At 51.3% G+C, this 19625-nt stretch overlaps 1 protein-coding gene across 2 annotated transcripts in view; it reads left to right on the forward strand.

Moving 5' to 3' along the window:
* Nucleotides 1-5898: 5898 nt before the first annotated feature.
* The window catches only part of PPP1R16B (protein phosphatase 1 regulatory subunit 16B), a 49040-nt gene continuing 35313 nt past the window's right edge, over nt 5899-19625 (forward strand). Inside the window, exons 1-2 of one of the 2 annotated variants that reach the window (XM_052683414.1) lie at nt 5973-6006; nt 17330-17388. The gene's annotated coding sequence lies outside the window, so the exon portion shown is untranslated. Of the gene's footprint in view, nt 6007-17329; nt 17389-19625 lie in introns of both variants that reach the window. The other variant, XM_052683415.1, reaches the window with a different exon arrangement.

The raw sequence follows: 19625 nt of genomic DNA on the forward strand, positions 1-19625 counted from the left end.
AATCCCTCTTAAAAGCCCTTTGGGAAGGTGTGGTTTGGCTGGGCTCACAGGGGCTGGCAGCTGACCTCTTGCCTCGGGGCTGTGCTCAGTGCTGCACGTCTGCAGTTCAGGACTGCCAGCCTGCAGCAGTAACGCAGCTGGGATCCTGCACTGGCAGCTCAGGGGGTGACGTGGCTCTCCAGCTGGGGCTTTTATCCCTTTGCCTGTTGGTGGCATTAAAAGAAAGAACTGGAATGCCAAGCGGTTATCAAAACTCAGAAGCTTCTCATGTGCTTTGCAATAACCGATCCCAAGTCTTTTTGTGTTTCTGTAGTGCTGGCTTCCCTCCTGCCCTTGTGTTTTCCCAAGAAGCCAAGCAGTTCAGTAACCGCTTATCTCCTTGCTAACGTGTCAGCACCTCCAGCACCCTCAGAATGACAGGTGCTCCTGTGTTTATGTAAAGTGAGTGGAAGTGGCTCAGTTTGGATAAATTCATCCCTGGCGGTGTGAATTCTCATCTGTGCAGTCACCTCTGTGGCAGCTGGGTAACTGCACGATGAAACCCCACTGCTGCCAGCAGAGCTGCTCCCTGCGGGGAAGAGGGGATGCAGTGTCAGTGAACGCTTGGAACGAAGCCCTTCCAGATCATACAGCAAATCTTCTAAGGAGAACTAGAGTACTAGGTTTGTCTTGGCAAAATGAGGTGTGTGTGAGCAAAACCTGCCTGTGACAGAGCCACGAACTTGCTCTTCGTTCCTTTCCTCCTGTATTTCTCCTCCTTGTGAAATCCATCCTTCTGCCTGAATATATCAGAAGGGCGCTCTGCAGGAGAGCTGTGTCTGCTATCACCTTGTTGGTCCAGCTGGAGACAGATGCTTAACAGGCACTCAAGCTCTCAGAGCAGGAAACTTCCCATTAATATTGATTAGAAACAATTTTTTTCTCATTGCAACTGCTACAGCGCGGTGTATGTTGTCATTAGCACTTGTTGTTACAGCTGTTTGGGGGTTTTGCTTACTCATTAGGATCTGATTGAAAGATGGTCTTTCTTTCTTTTGTAACATTAACAAACCCACTTAACCAGGGTATGGAAGCAGAGGTACAGTAACTCAGCCCGCAGTACTGGAGCCATGTCCAGGCTGACTGCAATGGGAAAGGAGGTAACTTTCTGTTTTTCTGCTATTGCTAAAAGCTCAGTGAAAGCACAAGAAGGCTGAGGTGCTGCAGAACAAACGCTGAGCTGGAGACAGGAGCGAGGTGTGTGTTCCAGCAGCCATCCAACTGCACGCAGGCTTCCTGCTGCCTCTGCTGTGCCTGAGCACCTGAGCAGCTGGGCCACCATTCTTAGGGAGAAGGAGCACCTGAACATGGAACGTGCATTCAAACCCCGAAGATGCGATCCCTGTTTTGTCCCAGCTGCAGCTCCCTATGCTCGGGCCCTGATTCAAATCCTGCTAGAACAAATAGGGCGACTTTCATTAACTGCAGAAACCAGATCCGGCCCTAAAAGACAGACAAAGACTTGTGACACGCCTGCTCCTGGGGAGGCTTTTATGCCTTCAGCTATCAAATGTGCGCTCTGCTGAGCAGCAGCATTAAAGTTGCATGGCCCGCCGGGATCTCCGTTTCCTGATGGCCACGCGTGCTGCCCGGCTCCAGCCCTGGCTGCTCCCCGTGCTCTGCTGCTCCAGAGGGAAGGGACCCCGTGCGGCCCCATCGGGGGTCTGCAGCACGTGTCTGCCAAAAGCCAGTGCTTAGGTTATGCTTCAGGAAACCTGCTTGCCTTTTTTTTTTTCTCTTCCCAGAGGTTCTGAGGCCAAGTTCAGATGGCATTCATTAAACTATTGTATATTAAACAAATGTCGGGCACGCCCTTAAGCGTCCAGCCTTGTCAAATATCTGAGTGCCACTGGGGATTTTATGGCTGAACACCGTGCGCTCTGTGTACACAGCTTATCGACGGTATTTGCTTATACTGGGGAGAAGGCTCGCGGATGAGAACAATTATGAGGTCCGAGTGCTGCACACAGAGATAGTTTAATAAATTGCTGATCAATAGATGTCTGGCAGGAGAAGGGACGGCTCTTAGTGAGGTCAGTTGGGTGGAAAGCCTCAAAGCAAAGCTATGGGCAAAATCATACTGAGCACCCCTGTTCCACAAGGAGAACAGTGGGCAGAATGATTTCTTCAAGGACAAAACCCAAGAAATTCAAGGCCATTATCGGGGACAACGACTTACTTCAGTGAGAGAAGGGAGTGGACACAGCTGAAAATAACTGTTTTATCTCAAAGCTGAACCATCCCTCAGTAAATCCACCACCTTGCTTTGACTAGTGTGAGCTTTCTTCCCTAAAAACACATTGACCCTTGGGCTGCCCAGAGGCTCCTCCCGATTCAAAGCCCCTTTGCAACAGGAGGCTACTTTGGAGCTGTCATCTTAAATTCCCTGCTAACAGCCTCTAACCTTAGTGCCACGAGGCTGTGCAGCACCAGAAGCGTTCCGTGCCTTTGTCTTGACTTTAAGTTGGATGTAACCCTTACAGCCTTTCTCCCAGGCACACAGACACCGGGTTAAACAAGCTTCCTTCTGACCTTCAAAATTTCCAGCCAGATGCAAAGTTTGCACCTTGAGACAATCTTCCTAATTAATCTTCCCACCCTGCTGTGCAGAAGGTAAGTAATAGGCATTAACTGCAGCCCGAGGATTGGAGGAGAGGAACAAGATGCAAAGCTGTTATAATGCAAAAGCTTTTTAGTCCTTGAACCGTGCTGGAAACAGAGAGATCATGGTGGTGTTGTCCAGCTGGTCTTTCCCCAGAACTGCTCAGGTCAGTGCTTGCCCCACACAGCTCTGCTCCTCAGACCCTGCAGGCTGTGGGCCTTTGCTATTTCATTCCTGCCAGGGCGTGAAATCTTCCAGCACACGCACAGGTCAGCCTGGCCCTGGCTCTCTGCTTTGGAGAAGTTTACTCTTGGCCCTTTCCTGGCTTTTGTGCCCGCAGTAGCCCTTCCTCTGGGGAAATGCTGGATGTTGGAAGTGTTGCCTTGGGCTGGTACAAAGTGTTTTACTTACAGAGAGCTGATCTTTGTGCCCGGAGAAACAAGGAGAGATGGATGCAGGCAGACAACCTGCCCCTCTCTGCCTTAGTCTGTATTTCTGCTGTCATTTTCAGGTTTTCCTCAGTGCTCTCCTGCCTCCTGTCTCCTACTGATTTCCTTCCTCCAATTCTCCTTTTGCAGTCAAGCCCTGGCTGTTCCACATCTCTCTGTGTAAGACACCAAGATCCTTCCCATAGCATTGCAGAGGTTTGTGCTCAGCTGGGGTGGGCTTTAGAATAGACAGCAACTGCGTGGGGCTTTGGAGGCCTTTCCAGGACCTCTCACCATCAGCCTCAAGTTGTGGTGACAGCGCCCACAACCTGGAACAACACATCAAGAGACCTTGGAAGGTCGTGAAAAGAAAACTTGGCTAGGAAATTAAACCTGTAGTCATGGAAACATAAAATAAAGGGGAGAGGGAACGCAGGGCAATGCCTTTGGATGGTGCACTGTGGGTTCCAGGGTGTGGGGCTGCTCCCTGCTGTGACGAGCTGTTCCTGTGCGAGTGTACAGCAATGCAGTGACAACAAACATGCCAGCTCTGCACGCACATGGAGCTTGGGCTGGGTTTTACCATACCCTCACTTCTACACTTCTGACCTCAGCACAGGGCTGGCAGCTCCTGCTGTGTGTGCTGCAGGCTCTGCTCGCTGCCCTCCACCCGCTGCCGCAGCGCTGCAGCTTTCTGCCGAGCTTTTTTTCTCCCAAAGACTCAGTTGGATGCTGGCGCCTGGTCTGCTCCCTGAGCAGCCTGCATGTCATAAAAGCACGAGAGGAAAGCCCTCTTCTTAGACCTTCCCAGCAAAGAATGAACTTACCCAAGCAAAGAAACTCAAGGGCTCAAGGCGGAACCAAAATCTTTGCAATTTTCTTCTGTTTTTATAGTTGCAAACATTAGGTTACACGACCCAGGGAATTTGGATGGCATTAAAAAATAAACAGCTGCATTTCTATTCTATCTCCAAATCTTCACGTTGGCAAATGAGCAGAGAGCTTTGATCTGCAGCGAGCAGTAGGGGCAGAGCAGCATCCTGCCTCAGCCCTGCAGCTGCTCCACCTTCTCAGCTCCGGGCACTGCGAGGCCCTGCAGACACAGTGCTGCCCTTCTCCTCCTGATAGCAGTGCTCAGACCCCACTGCAGAACAGAAAATGAATCTTTGTGTTTTCAGTCCTGTCAGCTGTTCAGATGTGTTTCATCTCTCCGCACTGACTCACTGCGCTGGCCCGGAGCCAGTTTATTTATATGACTCTCCCATCATTACCATACGTGCCTCAGAAAGCAGCTGTGCTTACAACACATTTTCAATAAACAAACTGAATTATGGGCTTCAGAGCGTGATCCTGAGCCTCCTAGCTCTCCTGAAGCCCGGGGCTCAGCTGCTGGCAATGGAGCATCCCACAGTCCTGAACCTTGGGGCAGGTGGGGATCTCAGGGTGCTCCCAGAGCCACTACTCACCTTCACCCTGCCTGAACATTGCAGCACCATTGTGGATGCTTAGGAGGAGGACATAGTTGTAATTCCTTCTCGTTAGCTTTATTTTCCAGATGTTTGCATTTATAAATGCATCCATCAGATGAGTTTGTATGATTAAGGCACCTCTCCATGTGTCACTGGTGACTCACACAAGAGGTGATGGCTTTAAGTTGCACCAGCGGAAGTTCAGGTTGGATATTAGGAAAAATGTGTTCACCCAAAGAGCAGTGATGCAGTGGCACAGCTGCTCAGGGAGGTGGGAGAGTCACCACCCCTGGAGGTGTCCAAGAACATGGAGATGTGGCACTGAGGGATGTGGGCAGTGGGCATGGCAGGGTGGCTGGGGTTGGAGTTGGGGATCATAGGGTCCTTCCAGTCCTAATGATTCTGACTGGTGAAATGCAGCTCTGCTGGGCTGTAGTATGGGAGTTGTGAGATGCCATCAGATGGGACTCCCACCTTGAAGCACTTCCATGCTCTGGATGCTCCTCCACACCCCAGTACAGCTGCAGAGACACCAGTTCACTACCCGTAAGCACTCAGCCCTCATTGTCCAGTTCAAAGGAGTGAATCCCAATCCGAGGCTGCTTGTTGCACTAGGCCTTGTAACACACCCACAGCTCGCCGATCAGAGCCATCTCCTGCCTCTCTGTCACCTGCAGCTGTGCAGAGGCTGCTTCTCAGAAGGAAATGGGGCTGATGGTGATTAATCCTCCAAGCCTACCGAAACCCATTTTGCCCTGCAGAAGGCACCGGGGCCGGATCTGACACAAGCATGAAGCATCAGCCCTGCAGCTGAACTGGGCAGCACGGTGCTTGCTTGCTGCGCTCCCAGGGCACCAGCAAAGGCTCTGACTCGCCTCACTTTGTCTGCGAAAGGAGGGGTGTTTGTGCTCTGCATCAGTCAGTTTCAGTGCTTACAAGCTCGACGTGAACGCTGCACTGGAGTTTCTCCTTAAAAATACCGCTGTCTCCTGCATCGCTGTGACAAACAGGAACCGCTGCCACGCTCGGCTGCTTCTGCTGACCAAAAAGGGGCGAAGCGGCTGCTAACCCGGATATCCTCCGCGGCCCTTCAAACTTCAGCAGCCGGGGTTTCCCCTTATCTCCAGCCACTTTCGGCAGCCTCAGGAAGACGGAGGGACGGCTGCGTTCTCCTAGCAAAACCCGAAGACCCTTAAAGGCAACCGCGATGTATCGCCCACCGGCCCCACGCACCGCATCTCTCCGGAACGCTGCGGGGCGGAGCGAAGAGGAGCGGTACAGCCCCGCACCTGCCGGGAAGGTCCGGCCCAGGGGCGGGCAGCGCTACTCGCCCCGCTCCCCCCGGTTCCCCCCGGCTCCCCCCATCCCCGCCCCGCCCCCGCGGCGCGGCCCCACCTCGGGGCGGAGCCGGAGCGGCGGAGCAGCGGAGAGCTCGGAGCACGGCGCTGGGCCTCGGGAGCCGCCGCGGGTGAGTGCGGAGCGGGGCGATCTGGGGGAGCGGTGCTGGGAGCGCTCTGTGCCGGGTGCCCCTCGCACCCCCGCCTGGAGAGGGGCTGCCCCTGCGGAGCGCGTTCGGGGCGGTGCGGGCGGGGCAGGGCCGAGGGGTCCCACCGGCTCCGGGGCTCCGCGAGCGGTGGCCGCAATCACGGCGCGGAGTTGGGGGGAAGTCGGCTGGCCGAGCGGGCGCCGGAACGGCGCGGTGCCGCTCGCCCCGGGGGCTCCGGGTAATTCCTCGGTGAATTTGTCCGACCTTATCTTGGACGCGGCTGATGATGAAGGCGCAGTTACCTCTTTAAGGCAGTTTGCTCCCAAGGGGGACCTGCTTCGCCGTTCAGCGTGCCTTCGTACCGGGGGGTCGTCTTGCGGAACCCGAGGGGCTGAGGAGGTACGCCTTGCCTTGGTTTGCTATTGGGTTTTGCTCCCCTTTGGCATAATTCAGGTGTGGATGCAATGTTCTTGAGGCATTGTAAACAGCCGTAATTGCTGGAACGGCACCGGGGCGCTGGCTGTGGCTGTCGGTGTGAGTGCTGCGGGGCTCCGGCAGCGGTGAGCATCGGCCCCTCCGCACCGTGTGTGATGTGCTTGGGGTGACTCTGTCTGACAAGAGAACGAGTTCTCGCTCAGCTCTCTGCTTAGTTAGTGATTGTGGAAAGATCTCTTTTGCACCAGGGCGATTCTGCTTAAGGACAAAGATGTTTCTAGGTACAGCGTTGCCGAGGGGAGCACAAAGCTGGGAACCAGCAGTCTGCGTTGGGGCCTCCTGTGCTCCCTGAGAGCAGCACGGTGAGCAGCAGCTTGGTGAGCTGCCCTCGCGCTCACCTTGACCTGCATTGCCCTGTGCTCCTTGCAGGCAGAGCAGAACGGGGCCCTCGCTCCGAACTGAGCTGTCTGAAGGGGCTCATGCCCCTTTCATTGTGCTGGACCTGAGTGTGAGGAGCTTCTTTGCATTTGTGCTGCCCCTGCTTTATCTCTGTGCTAAGAGTTGGAACCAAAACTGTGTGTGAGGCTGTAAATCCTTTTCCTCAGTTATTTTTATGGGTTTTGCTTTGTGTTCTGAGATCTCTGGTGGGGTTGAAAAGCCCGTATTCCTTCTGCCTGGAAGACGCATATGATTATTTCATAACCGACCCGAGGTTTGAAGTGTTGAACTTTAGATATCTGTGCTGGATGCGATGAAACCCTGAGATACTGCTGCTGCTTTCTGACATCAGGGGCGCGTGCCCGGCCTGCCCACTGCTAACAATGTCGTCTTGTTGGGTCTCTGAGCTGGAAAGCAGCCCTGTGTGAGTGTGCTGGTACCAATGGTACCGGCTCCCTGTGCCCCCGCATCGCTTCTGCAGCTACTTTGTTGGGACCTCGTTTTCCTTGGGTTTAATAATTTATAAATGCCTGTTGCCTCCAGGCACATTTCATCCAGTAAGAAGAAAAACATCGATCAGTGCTTAGTGGAATACTGGTTGCAGAGTCTGAGGCTGACAAATAATGGAGCCTTTGTGGATGGATGGATGTCCCGTTTTTGTCTTATGTAAATGAGTGAAAGAGCAGAATTTGTCTGAAAGGTTTCTGAGATGTCCTTCCCTTCTTATCCCCATCTTTAAAAATGTCTCCTCTCCTCTTGAGGCGAAGGGGAGTTTAGCTGTGACCTTCCTTAACCTGATGCTGAGTGTGAGTCTCCTTTGCTTTTATCTGCCCGTGGCTCAAGATTGGAAGCTGTCATGAGTTCAGTGGTTATAAATGAAGATAGGAGATGGAGGGCCTACATCTGCACGGGGTTCGTTTCCTTGGCTGGAGAGAGGTCAGCCTTTCTGCGGGCAGTGAATTGCCCTCTCCCACGTGGCAGATCCTGTGCTGTCAGCACTGTGCTTGGGGTGGCCCACTGCAGGAGGGGAAGGCTGGCAGTCTCCCTTGGAACTGCTCAGAGGCGATGCAGTGGGCAATCATATCCCGGCTCATTGCCCTAAGGAGCAGATCTTGCCTGCTATCAAACCAGTTCCCTGCATTCTTCATGTAGAAGCCTTCTCCTGGCCCAGCTGCTCTTGCTGCTTTCAATTCCCCTGATTTTTGTTATGGCACTGAAAACGGAGCACCGTCAGCTCTTCCGGTGAGCAGTAGCTGAGGGTACGAGCTGGAAGTGCTACAATCCCAGTGCCTTCCTCTGCCTCTCCTCCTCCTCCAGGTGATGTTGTGCACTGGGAGGATGTGACCCTGTGCTGAGCATGGCAGGGTTCAGGAGCGCTGCGTTGCCCCAAGAGCTGCAGGTGTGAGCAGGGATGTGCGAGCGGGGTCAGCCGCTTGCTGTGTGCTGCTGCTTGAGTTACAGCACCTCTGTGGGCAGCCCTGCCAGCTGGCTCTTCCTTCAGGGATGTTTAAAGAGGCTTACTGCAATCTTACTAGAAATCTGTCTTCTTCTGTTAATCTATGGTCTCCTCATCTCCTCTCCACGTGCTCCTATCTCATTCATCTCGACAGCGCCCTTCTGCCGGCTGCTACACATCCATGCTGGTTTGCTGCCCTGCTGCTGCTTGGGGTTTGCTGCTTTGCACGCTGCTGCTGCTTGCTCTCCAACGTAGTGTTTGCTGTATGTGTGTCTATATGTGTGTGTGTGTGTATAGAGAGGGAGATCTGTATCTGCTTGGGTATCTATAGCTATCTATGTAGATATAATCTATGTATCTATGCAGACATATAACTGGTATAGCAAATATAAAAATAAATATAAATAAAGCCTGATAATAAGTACATACAAATAACTGTAGATACAATTTTGTATTATTTTTAAGGCGATGCTGGGGCTTTTATGGCTGGGATGAAGGTGAGCAGCCTGATGTCTGCTCCTGTATTGGGTCTTGCTTGGCTGCTCAGTGTCAGGTATAGTGTCAGCCTGAGCTCATCGGGAGCCCTTGGCAGCCCTCCTTGCTGGGGCATGTCCTGCTTCTTGGGGTGATGCATTTCTTCCTGCACCCTTCCTTTCTTGCAAATCTCACAGCAATGTGTAAATACAGTGGCTAGCAGAGCCACGTAGGCGCCTAGAAGAACGAATAGCTCCAGGAACGCTGAGCCTCGATACCCATACAAAGCAAACACATATATCAGTTGATGTGATTAGGTGAGCTGCAGGGTTGATTGCTCTAGAGGCCTGGGTAACAAGTTCACGGCCTTTGACAAAGGTTCTGTGGCCACCCCTGCTCACAGAGGCTGCCCTGAATCCTGCAGCCAGCAGTGGTGCCCCTGCCTTTCCTTGCCCTTCCTCCCACACAGCATGCTGGTGCTGCCTTGGAATATTGCTAGCTGGAGAGGAAGAGATAATGTGTTTTTTTTCCAGAATAGTCAGCTGATGGAATCTCCAGGGAAGGGGTTGCAAAGCAGGAGGCGGGTGGGTGGGCATTCCAGCTCCATGCCTTTCTGTAATTCAGTGGAAGAGGGCTGAAACACGAAGTGTGCTTGTTGGGTACTCTTTTCTGTTTGCATTTGAAAGAGCTTGATAGGCTGTGATTAATGAGGCTAAACAGAACTTTGATAAGTGGTAAACTCCAATGAACCTGAAACAGAAATGGCTTTATAAGGTGGCTTTGCTCCATGCAAAGCACAGATTGTGGGTTTCTTGCAGCACTGTTTGGCTGGGAGCTGGCAGCGTGTAGCATGGGCTGTTCTGTGTACAGCGGGAGGAGAAGCTGAAGGATGTCCGTATGGCCGCTATAGGGGTGGCCGTTGTACAGCAGCTCCTGTCTCTGGGCAGACTCTCCTGCTTTCTTTTCTGCTCTAGGTTAATGTTCCCAAATTTGGGTCATCAGATGTGCACCCGGACACCTGCTTGTCCCCATATCCAGGCTCTAATTAAGGATGCTCTAAAAGCAGTGGGCTGGCTACCATGGCCTTGCAGATCGGAACCATTGGCCTAATCTATTTTTAAAGTGAGTTAAACTAGAAAAAGAGGCAGTGTCACTCTAGAGTAAGGAGTCACCTGGGGAGGTAACCCAGAATAGTTGTTCTGCTTTGACTTTGCATCCTTTCTCATTTCAGAAAGACTTTTCTTTCCATATATATGAAGGCTCTGTAAGCACATAATAGAGGGCATGCTTTAAGCAACCAGTGGAAAATATCTTATTGTTCTTGAGGTCTTCCCTTCATTGCCTCCTGGCTGCTTGCTCTCTAACATAGGCATCCTTTTCCCTAGTAAATCTGCCCTCTTTCTTGCTGCCCCCTGCAGAGGTCTGCGCTCCCTCTCTGCAGCACAGCTCATGCAGCATCAGGTGCCCATATCCAGCTGATAACCTGAGCTGCACGCTGGGGCTGGGTGTAAATTATTAGCAGTGCCAGACCTGCTTGCTGTGCTCAGCTCGTGTTGGCTGGGAGGAGTGGAGATCTTTGCATGGTGTTTTGAGTTGCGCTGAGACGCTCTGCTGTTACGCTGCTCCTTTGGATTTGTCAAGCTCAAGTTAAATGTATATAATTTTAACATCTCATGATTCTTTGGGGGCTGACTCATGTTTTTTTGGCCTGGATGAATCATAGCTCTTGAACTCCATTGCTAAATTCATTATGCAACAATTATATGGTTGGAAATGCCACCCTAAGTGCACACAAACAAGCTGGCAGCAATTTTCCCCTCCTTTTCTCTCACCCTGTGTTGCCAAGAGATCTCCCTTGAGAGTTCGCTCGTTAGCTCTCAGCGCCGTGCTGCAGGTGAGGGGCTGCTCAGCACCCTGCGTCACTTTGCCCTTGAGCTGGAAAGTCCATCCTTTCTGGAGAGGAGAGAGAGGTCAGCCAGGACGGGAGGCTGGAGGTGCACAGCTCTGCTCATCCATGCTAGCTGCCTTCCCTTTGTCGCAGATGGCTGTATGACACTGTGCTGTAGTGATGGCAGCTCTAATGGTCTGTATGGGGAAACCCCAAGGATGAGGCATTGCTTTGCAGCAGTTGCACATAGCAATAGGGGATGCTGGCAGCTTCACACAGGTGTGAAGTCCTGGCTGAGTAATTCAGAGGTCAAATAACTGTCAGAGGAGAAGCACGAAGGACGATGTGTGCCCCATAGTGCCTGAGAAGCCACCACTGTTTTCTCTATCTACTACTAAGCTGAGATTTGTACAGGGCTTGGCTTTTTGTTACTGAGGTCTTGAGCAAATGTTCGTCTGGTACATGGAAATAAGAGGGGCTTTGTACCCCATGGGCTTTGCTAGTTGACTTTTCCAATTCACTGAGGCTGCTGGTGGGAGCCGTGCTGTAGATGTCTGTGGGATACAGAAGGACCATGTCCACCATCTGCAGGATCAGATTGCAGTCTTTAGAACAATCCTGTGCCTGAATTTGGCTTTCCCTATTGGATTTTTCTGCCATCCAAATAAAACAGCTTCAAAGAGCAAAGCGTTCAGCTGAGGTAGGGATGAAACGACAGGGTGGGTATCTGGGAAACTGCAGAAAATCTCCCTTGAGCAGCAGTTCTTCCCAGCAGAGGTTCTGGCCCTTCCATCTCAATATTTTGGGGAGGTCTTCCTCTCCTTATGAAGTCTGTTTGCACATAAGGGCATAGCCATGTATTGAGCATGTGAGAAGGCTCTCCAAGAACACGGTCATGGCACTGAGCTTGCTGGAGTTCAGGAAGCATATGGACAACACTCTTAGACGTGTAGCCTGAGGTTTTGGGTGGTCCTCTGTGGAGCCAGCAGTTGGACTCGATGATCCTTCTGGGTCCCTTCCAACTTGGAATATTCAGTGATTGAGCCTTGTGCTCATGGATGGACGAGGAGAGGGACCCGTGAGCAGGGAGCCCTAATATTTGTAACAACAGAAGTGGCAGAAGCAAAGTAACAGCAACACCATCGAGGATGAGGCAGTTCTGGTACAGTGATGGCAGTCAACTCAGCGCATGAAAAATATCCCAAGTCATGTTTGCAGAGTAATAAATGATAAACATTTGATGAAAATTTGTGTAAGAACAACCATATTGTGAGTGCAACAGGTCAAGCCGATGTGCCATCTCTGATTGTGGCTATGAGTAGATGCAGAAACATGAAAAGTAGGGCATGTATGGTGACGTACGGGTTGATAACTGTGCCTAAAAATAAGGTACTTTAGAAACATAGAATCTGCCTCGCAAGCAAGGCAGTGGCAAGCAAGGCGGGTGTTTGATTGAGGACTGAAGCTGGTGATGCTGGCGTTGCAGAAGGCTGTGTGTTGTTTAAATCTGATGGTTTGCATCTGAGATGAGACAAAACGAGCTGGGTATGAGCCGAGCTGGGCATGAGCCAAAGTGGGAAGCAGTGGTGGGGCTGTTGGTGGAGATGCTTTCCCTTGGCCGAGGCCAGCAGCGTCCTGCTTCTTGTGCAGTGCTGATGCTGGTCTGCATGCCAAGGAGCCCTCGTCTCCTGGAAGTGTTATGAGGCAGCTTTCTGAAAGATGCACTGAAATACTCCTGTGGGCTTCAAGAGGATGGTTGCCCAGTGGTGACAGTATCAGCTGGTACTGATCCTCACTGCCATTGTTGTGCACGGGTTGATACCTACAGCTGCTGCACATTACTGCAGTGAAACCTGACTGTGCTGTGGGTGTTGGGTTGTAGAGGTGGACAAGGGCCTGAAATTTTTGGCATGGAGGAACAGTGGGCACGTGGCTTAGTAATGGAACAAATAGGTCGTGGAGTTCACTAGGGCATAAGGGCAGCGCTGTAGGCCACCAACTCAGATGCATGAACTGTATGGAGCAACATTTTGTGCACTGTAGTGTGAATAGGTTGTTTTTCCCCAAATCTCTTTCCTGGCAGAGCCTGCAGGCTCCAGGTGGATGGGCAACCTCCCTGCCCCAACAAACAGGAGATGGATGGGCTCCTCGGTGTTGTGTGGTTGAGATCTCTTGAGGGTCATCGTAACGGTTATAGATGAGCTCAATAATGTCAGTCAGCATTAGAGCTGAAGGCATTTGGTTAATAGTAATTAAATGCTACTGCTCTTTAAAAGGAATGAATCAGATTGTGGGGAAGAGCATCTTCTCCTACGTCTCCCACAGAATCAATAGTCCTCCTGGCAGGTGTGCAACAGGCACCTTCAGCTCCCATCAGTCACGTCCATGCCAGTCACAGAGCAGCTGCAAGCACTGCATCACCCCAGCACTGCTTTGATCCCACGGGGTGCTGCTGTCACTGCCTGTGCACGGGGTGCCATCCATCCTGCAGCTGGGGATGCTGATGTGCAGGGAGCACTTGCCTCTTTCTGAAAGCTCCCAGGGCCGTGTGGCTGCGGGCAGAGAGGAGCCGCAAATGGAAAATCCATTCCCTTATCTGACCCGGTGCTGTGCCCTAGAAGGGCAGTTCCCTCTGGTTTTTTTGTTTTTTGTTTTTTTGTGTGTTTTTTTTTTTTCCCCATGTGCCAAAATGTGTGTAAGTGGCTTTAAACAATAAAAGGACTTTAGTCAAAAAGTGCAGCATGCAGGCAAACAGCACTCCGTATCTTACAGGAAGGGTGTGGGCTTCTGCAGTGGCGCTTTTGAGGTCCTGATGGAAATTAGTCTTATTTTTTTTTTAATCCACATCTTACTCTGAAGCCTGATTTGTGGGCACTTGCTGCTTTCAGGCTCGAAGTAATCCAAGTTGGTAGCATGTGATGTCAGCGAGGAGGATGTGGATGTGCAGGTCTGCGTGCATCCTCCAGGTGCAGGGCTGGTACGGAGCGGAAGCTTTCCCAGGAAGACAAATGGGAGGCGGTGATACCGCTGCCACAGGTGGGCCGGGCTGCTCCCCACATTTCCACCCGCATGCATATCATGAGCTGTGGAAAAATAAATGGAGAGCCGAATGGGAGACTTATGCCCCCAATTAATTCCCGTTCCACGTAATCAGCGCTGCTGCGTGCTTTTCCTTCCCTGCCAGCTGCCTGGCTCAGGGCTGGGTCTGCCTGGTGCGAGGGCAGCTGGGATTGGGTTTGTGTTTGCACACAGAAGTCCCGCTCTGATCTTCTTTTCTGTGCCTGGGGGCAGGGATCCCGCTGCTCCTCTGATGCTGGAGATAAATTTTGTTAGCAGATACTCTTTGGGAGAGCAAAGGGGAGCGGTGTGTGTAATGAATTCCTGAAGGAATACAATTTCGTTGTCTCTGAGCATCGTGTCCTCTGGGGCTGTGACGTGCTGCCCTGGCTCGGCTGCGGGCAGAGGGGCTTTGCTCGTGGCTCAGAGCACGCAGCTCTAATCAGAGAAAACAAATCGATGCAATTAGTGCGTGGTCCCTGAAGATTTGCAGGCTATTGAACAGTTTTCTCTATTACACAAGGCTTGTTCAGTGTGTGCTTTGAAACCAAGCCCTTGGACTTAGTTCTCATTTGAGCTGGTTTCCAACTCTTGGCTCAGTTCTTCATGTTCCAGCTGGTTGACGTGTCCCCGACCCTGCTCCAAGCTGGTGGCTGGAGCCTGGAGTGACCTGAGAGCAAAAGGCACAACTGGCATTTCAAACTGCAGGGCCAGCGGGGGCTGCTCCAGCTGCAGCCTTGGCAGCACTGCATGGAGCAGAGGGAGAAGCTCTGCAGAGCAGCTCCGGCTTCCTGTAGGAGCTCAGTGGCCACCACGTGTACGTCTGGGGACCGGGGCAGCTTGTTTCACTTGCTGCTGAGGAGCAGTGTGTCCCCATGCAGCCTCGGGCACGGGAGCGCTGCTCGGCACAGGGGGCCTTTCTGAAGGAAGCACAGAAAATAAGCCCGCATTGAAATACTGCTGGGAAAAAAGAATGTATATTATGCTGGGTTGGGTGTTCAAGGGAATTATGTGGTGAAAATATTGAGGGGACTTCCCTCAAACAAGCGCCAGCGTTATTAAGGGTGGAACAGTTGGGAGGAGAAGAGAATGAGGTGCTTACATTTTTCAGTTACCAGCATCAGCTCCAAAGGAGATCTTTGGACTTGCTGTTTCTCTGTTTTCCTCCTTACTCGGATTTCATTCCCACTGCTCGCAAGGAACGTGCTGAGGAGGGAGAGATCATCTGGAACCAGCAATAAAGTGCCCGAAGCCAAACATTTTTAATTCTCCAAGGGAGAATTGAGTTTTACGTTTAGAGCTTCCTGTTCAGTGAGGAATTATAGCTTACATTGATTCACCTTCACTGCCAAACTTCCCTTGTTGCAAACAGGTAGAATAGTCTCTGAGCTTCAAGAAGGTAATTGGGGCACAGATTAAGTTACTCACTTTGCATACAAGGAGCCTGTGGGAAAGCCAAGGATCTCTCCTGAAACTCCCGATTTCTGATCAGATCTCTCGCCCAAAGGACGTGTTCCCTCTGTTCCTCGCTGAGGCTTTGGAGCAGCCTGGAGGAGCTGTGTCCCCTGAGGACTCTTGGTGGAATCTTTTTATGTTTCGCAAATAGCATTTCTCACTGCTTTGATTTTCCTTTCGTTTGCTCACGCTAGATGTGTGCTGCTTAAAACACTGTAGATGCTGAGTGAGGAAGGGAGCAGTTTGCTTCTGAGATAGCAGTGAAATGAAGTCATGTAGCAGTGCTGTTCACTATTCTCAGTGCTCTGTGTGGTTACCCTGCAGGTGCTGTGGGGCTTGCAGGAGTTGCGTGGTGCTTGTGAGAAGAACTAGCTATCAGAAGCCATAACCAGATTGAGTTGATCAAAGCCCCGATCTGCCTGGCCTTGAGCACCTCCAGGGATGCAGCATCCAAAACTCCTCTGCCACTGCCTTTCCACCTGAGTCACTGCTTGCAGATCCAGCCAGGGTCAGGGTGCAGCCTGCCTGGCGAGGTGTGATATTGGAGAATTGCACATTTCAGTTGCAAATAGCAAACCCTTGTGAGGCTTGGAAGCTGCATTGCAGCCTTTCACCACAGGCTTTCTGGCATCCTTCTCCCCTGTGGTTTGTAGGAAATATGACTTTCTTGTGGCATTGCACAGGGAAGAAAGCATTTGGGGCTGGGATTCCTTGGAGGTGCCTTGCATCTCTGTGCTAGCTGTGGGTGATTTGAACTCCCAGTCCAGTGCCTGGCCTCTGATGTCAGGTCGTCTGTCCTCTGTCCTCGGGCAGACCCAGCAGCTGAGTTCACTGTACAGGTATGTGAGATTGCAGTGGTTTGGGCAGTATTTCTTGGCACGGTATCCTTATTGGCAATGCTCTGATGAACCATTTGCCCCAAATATGGGTGGTGAGACATGCAGTGCTCTAACAAAGCAAAAAACCCTCAGTTCTGGGCTCTGGTCATCCTAACGAAACCCTCTTGTCTTGATGTATTCTGTGCTTATTTAAAAAAACAGCAAACAAAAGCTTTTGATCCTTGGTCCTTCAGTCCATCACCCTGCGCTCTTGGTGGCTTTCTGGCATCTCTCTGGTTGTCTCTGCATGCTGTTTGCTAGTGATGAAGAACAGCTCTGCTTTCTCCAGCTGTGTGGACAACCTCACTGGTCACCTAAGCTGTGATGCAGAACACACCTTGTATTGATGAGCAGGGACAGTGCTGGGGGTGATGCATGGAAAAGGAGCCTGTGAGTTCTTCACTGGTGCTCATTGCTGGATGCTGGAGGTTGTGATGGGCTGGTCACTGTAACAGCACAGCAGAGCCTAAGTCCTGCTGGGAAGGTGAAGGGGGAATTCTGCTCCTTGCAAGAGTTGATGCACACAAAGTAAATAATTGGGCAGCCACCTCTGCTGCAGGCTGCTTATGTGCTCTGGGCCCTGCTATAGGCTTTCATGCTTGGTTTCCAATTCCAGCTGAGAGAAGATTAACTTGAGGTGGGGAGAAGAGCGCTATTTCTGTTGCTTTTCACGCCTCTGACTTGTCTTTATGCTGTGAATGCAGATGTTTCATCCAGTCCTGGGCCCAGTCCTGCAGGTGTCTTCCCTCAAATAGTCCACTGAATAAGAACGATCATTTCCACATCAGCAGAGGCTGCTCTTGTACATTCTGCCTTTGCTTGAAAGGTGCTCAACTTAAAGGAATTCCTTGGCTGTCAAACTACTGCCTTGTGTCCTGTTTGCTCTGCCAGAGTTTGTGTGTTTATCTTTTTCTTAAAAAAATAAAAATAAAAAAAATAAAGTGGAATGAAAATTAAGTCACTTGATGACATTTACATGAAGGGCTCTTGCAAGTGAGTGCACTCTGCTGGTGTCATGCTGTGCTTTAAGCAGCTCCTTGAGGAGATGTGGCGGGGGATTTGCAGGTCTTAGCTCTGCCTTGCCCCACTGCTGGTGACAGACTGCTTTCATGGACCCAGCCTCATCCTCAGCAGCCACATGTCTGTGCATTGAATGCTTGGTAGGATGGACTGGGGACGGCCCTGGAACAGGAAAACAAGTGTGCTCTGTTTATCTCTTTCCAGGGTGTGAACAGCAGCCACTGTATCTGATGTGGGAAAATGTTTGTATACAGGAGGTGAAGGTAAGTTGGGGGTGCAGTGCACAGGGTTGGCAGCTGAAGTCAGAGTGATAAAATCATAGAATGGTTGGGCTAGAAGGGACCTTAAGTCATCCAGTCCCACTCCCTGTGGTTGCTGGTTTGCCCAGCCATGGCCTCGGGCACCTCCAGGGATGGGGCACCCGCAGCTCTGGGCAGCAGTGCTGAGGCCTCACCACCCTCTGAGTGAAGAATTTCTTCCTAATGTCTAACCCAAATCTCCCCACTTCTGGGTTAAAGCCATTCCCCTTGTCCTTCCACAGTCTGTCCATGTAAAACGCCAGTCCCCTTCCTCCTTACAAGCTCTCTTCAAGGGAGAATCAGCATCTTCTGTAGTGCAAGTGAGACCAATGCCTAAAATAATCCTCCTGAACTTAGTGAGATGCATCTGGGATGCAAGTGAGCCACACTATACAGGAAGCACAGACTTTTTTTATAGGCTGTGTTTGCCTGTGTTTGCATGCCATTGCAGGCACCACTGCCTGACACTGCTGGAGCAGGTCCTTCCTGTGGCTGCAATATAGCAGTGTGTGTCTCACCCTGCTCCTGGCCCTGGCACGGCCGCTCTTGCTGCCCCACATCTCGCAGGATGTGCTCGGCTCTGAGCTGCTGAGCTCACGGAAACAGCATGCAACAAAGTGCTGTCTTTTTTTTTTTTCTTTTTTCTTTTTTTCCCCTTTTCTTTAAATAAAACAGAAACCAAAATGCACTGCCTCGAAAACCGCAGCCACCCACACAGCCAGCTTCTGTGTCGCTTTGCAGGTAAACAAATGCTTGGCCTGTAAGTTTGCTGTAATTGGACTGTGCTGCATGTGTGAGGAGATGTCAGCATACCACTTTTTTGGTATAGCAAGGGAACCAGGTCACTGGAAACCAGTGATGGGGCTGAGGTGTTTGTGGGGCTTTTTGGGGATCTTTCAAATTTAAAGGGGGGAGGTTTAGGTTGGATATAAGGAAAATGTCTTCTATGGTGAAGGTAGTGAGGCACTGGCACAAGTTGCCCGACAGGTGGTGGATACCCCATCCCTGCAGACACCCAAGACCAGGATGGACCAGGCTCTGAGCAACCTTCCTAGCTGCGGATGTCCCTGTTCAGTGCAGGGGAGTTAGACCAAATGAGCTTCAAAATTCCTTCCAACTCTAAGGATTCTGTGATTCTGTCTGAGGAAGATGCTCAGTGCCCTGTGCCGAAGTCTGGGAGCCAAGCTGTATGTCCCTCCCTGGGGAGCTCTCTGCTCCTTTAGAGGTTGGCTGGGTGGTTGGAGGACCGGCTGGTTCTTGGTGCTGGAGTGGCCTCGGTGGGAGCAGGGGATACCTCCTGGTGTTCATCCCCCTTTTGCCATTTTGTTCATTCCCCTCTATGGGCAGCTCATCTCTGCCTGTTTTTCCTGTTGTGAAAGCAGGAAAGCTGAAACGTGGGTAAGCAGAGCAAGGCACACTTCTCCTTGCCTTTTAACTTGGTGACCTGCTGCACCTCTCAAATTTGGTCCGCAAGGAAAGCTTCCAGCTTGTCTTAGGCAGTCAGAGAAACGCAGGCATAGTTTACATGCCTCCAAAAACCTGCAGAATTAGGCCATCATTTCTACTTCAGGTGTCTCTTGGGGTGTATTTATTCATCTTTCAGCAAACAATGGTGGAAGCGGGCTGGGAAAGGAGCTGGGTGGGAGTGCCGATGCGCTACGCTGAGAGGCATTTCCTGCCCTTATCTCTGCCACTCGAGGTATTGTCAGCGGGCTTCAGATCTGCAGCCCGTGTTACTGCAGTGCAGATCGCCAGAAAAGATACCTGCAGGAACGCCTGCGTGGGCCAGAGCTGGGCTCACGGGAGGTGGGAAGAGCTTCCCAGCAAAATGCTGTGCTTGGGAGGGGTGTCGGGTCTCCAAATAAAGGCATTTTGGGAAGAGGGCTGCGTTGATGCCCGCTCTGGAGGGCGTTTTGGGCAAGTCCTTGGATTGCTTGCTGGGATCTCTAAGGAAAAACTTGGCAAGGTTTTGGGTTTGTACCTGCGTGGAACTGAAACACTATTATTACTATTATTATTATTAATTTAGTTTTGCAATCTTGAGTTCTTGTGGGACGTAAACAGTTTTATTTTTGTTCACGTCTATTCTAAAATTCTCAAAATAAGGTTTGTGGGGGCTACTGAAGCTGCCCTTGGCCTTCTTGGCTGGATGAAGCAAGCAGCCTGTGTTCTCTGGCTGAGTTTGTTTGTTTTCAGTTTTC

Source organism: Tympanuchus pallidicinctus, unplaced genomic scaffold, assembly GCF_026119805.1.
Source record: "Tympanuchus pallidicinctus isolate F22 unplaced genomic scaffold, pur_lepc_1.0 scaffold20, whole genome shotgun sequence".
Classification (NCBI taxonomy): Eukaryota; Metazoa; Chordata; class Aves; order Galliformes; family Phasianidae; genus Tympanuchus; species Tympanuchus pallidicinctus.